General features: G+C 43.6%; 1 non-coding gene across 1 annotated transcript; it reads right to left on the bottom strand.

Moving 5' to 3' along the window:
- Positions 1 to 355: 355 nt before the first annotated feature.
- LOC111548850 lies at positions 356 to 495 on the bottom strand. The gene has a single exon (XR_002733532.1). It is a non-coding gene; the product is annotated as a small nucleolar RNA SNORA67 (small nucleolar RNA).
- Positions 496 to 2,462: the final 1,967 nt, after the last annotated feature.

Here is a 2,462-nt window from a genome sequence, read left to right as displayed (position 1 = left end):
CTGCTGCTCCTCAGCCCCCCGAGATTGAGCCCTGGCTGGGGCTGGGTGGCAGGACAACCCCTCAGATGAGGTCAGCAACATTGAGGGGCATTTCCTCAATGGAGGTGTTATAGAAGGTCTCGATGTCTCGAAGAGTCCTCTTGTCTTCTTCTGTCACCATGTTAATAGCCACACCTTTATGGCCAAACCGTCCACCTCGACCGATTCTGTGGATATAGTTTTCCCTGTTGGTGGGAAGGTCATAGTTGATGACTAAAGAAACCTGCTGCACATCAATGCCTCTGGCCTATGTCAAGAAAGACAACTCTTGAGCATGTGCATGAAAGAACACTATCCCGAAGAGACGCTTAGGCATCCATGTAGGCAGCCAAGGCAGGCCGAGGAAATGAGCATCCCTGTTCCCCAAAGACCTTAGGCATGCCACATTCTATTCCAAGCTGTTACTTTCCTGAGAGGGGCACTGGATGTCCCCTTGGAGAGGGAATCACCTTGGATTCTTTCCTTTTTTTGTGTGTCCTCTGCAGCTTCTTTCTTTTCTTTTCTTTTTTCTCTTTTCTTTTCTGTCTCCCCTCCCCTCTCCTCTTCTCTTCTTTTATTTTTTTAAGACAGAGTCTTGCTCTGTTGCCCAGGATGGAGTGTAGTGGTGCAATCACGGCTCACTGCAGTCTCTGCCTCCCGGGTTCAAGCAATTCTTATGCCTCAGCCTCCAAGTAGCTGAGACTACAGGCATGTGCCACCACATCTGGCTAACTTTTGTATTTTTAGTAGAGACAAGATTTCACCATGTTGGCCAGGCTGGTCTTGAATTCCTGACCTCAAGTTATCTGCTTGCCTTGGCCACCCAAAGTCCTAGGATTACAAGCATGAACCACTGCACCCAGCCTCCTCTTCAATTTCTTTCATCAGTGTCCTATGGTTTTCCTTGTAGAGATCTTTCACTTCTCTGGTTAAACTTATTCCTAGGTATGTTACTTTTTTGTAGCTACATTAAATGAGATTGCTTTTTAAATTTCTGTTTGTTGTTTGTGTATAGATATGCTACTAATTTTTTGTAGGATGATTTTGTATTCTGCAATGTTACTGAATTTGTTTATGAGTTTTAGGAGTATTTTGGTGGAGCTTTTATGGTTTTCCACAAATAAGATCATGTCATTTGCAAACCGGAACAATTTGACTTCTTCCTTTCCAGTTTAGAGACCCTTTATTTCTTTTCTTGACTAATTTCTCTGGCTAGGACCCATTTTAACTTTTGACTTTTTTTTTTGAGATGGAGTCTCGCTCTGTCACCAGGCTGGAGTGCAGTGGCGCAATCTCGGCTCACTGCAAGCTCTGCCTCCTGGGTTCAAGCAATTCTTTTGCCTCAGCCTCCCAAGTAGCTGGGACTACAGGCGCCTGCCACCACGCCTGGCTACTTTTTGTATTTTTAGTAGAGACGGGGTTTCACCATATTAGCCAGGATGGTCTCGATCTCCTGACCTCGTGATCCACCTGCCTTGGCCTCCCGAAGTGCCGGGATTACAGGCGTGAGCCACCGCACCTGGCCCAACTTTTGACTTTTTATTCTAATTTGGAACAATTACATTTTAAGCCTGTTGTATAGCTAAATCTTGATATTTCTTTTCATTAGGTCAATTGCTTCTCCCCATATCAACCTTTTTTTTTTTTTTAAGATTTTAAAATATTTTTTGCTGGAATATACACTTGTAATGAATTTTTTTTTCAAGAAGAGTGTATGGAAGTTGAAATTTCTGAACGATTACATATCCAAAAGTGTAACTGATAAGAAGTTTGATGTTTGGGCTTGTTTGCAAAGGAAAATAAATAATTATAACGGGGAAGGAATTGGTTAACAAAATTTCCCCCACCCAAATACCAAAATAAGGAGTCTTAGGGCACTAAATCTCCTAGGGAGAGTCTTCCATTTATTCTCAGGATATATTTAGAAGTAACAGGGGAGTATGTGGCTGTCTATGGATAGAGAGAAGGATGTCAAGTAGTGCAGCTGTTCCATAGACAGTGCTCCAATTTATTATTTTGATCTTTGTTTCCCTTCTCAGATGTTCTCTGTTCCTGCTAACTTCAATTTAGAAATTCTCTCTCCCAGGAAGTCTATTTCCACTTCCATTTTAGCCTTTTCTGCACATAATCTGGACCAGGGGTCCCTAACCCCTGGGCCACCTGGTACCGGTCTGCAGTACATTAGGAACCCAGGCTGCACAGCACAAGGTGAGTGGCAGGCACATGAGCATTACTGTCTGAACTTCACCTCCTGTTAGATTAGCAGCATTAGATTCTCATAGGAGCACGAACCCTACTGTGAACTGGGTATGCAACAGATCTATGTTGTGCCTGCCTTGTGAGAATCTAACTAATGCCTGGTGATCTGAGGTGGAACAGTTTCATCCCGAAACTACCCCCATCCCCCAGAAAAATTTTCTTCTACGAAACCAGTCCCTGGTACC

Source organism: Piliocolobus tephrosceles, chromosome 1 (genome assembly GCF_002776525.5).
Source record: "Piliocolobus tephrosceles isolate RC106 chromosome 1, ASM277652v3, whole genome shotgun sequence".
NCBI classification, from domain to species: Eukaryota; Metazoa; Chordata; class Mammalia; order Primates; family Cercopithecidae; genus Piliocolobus; species Piliocolobus tephrosceles.
This window is presented reverse-complemented; position numbering and strand designations above follow the sequence as displayed.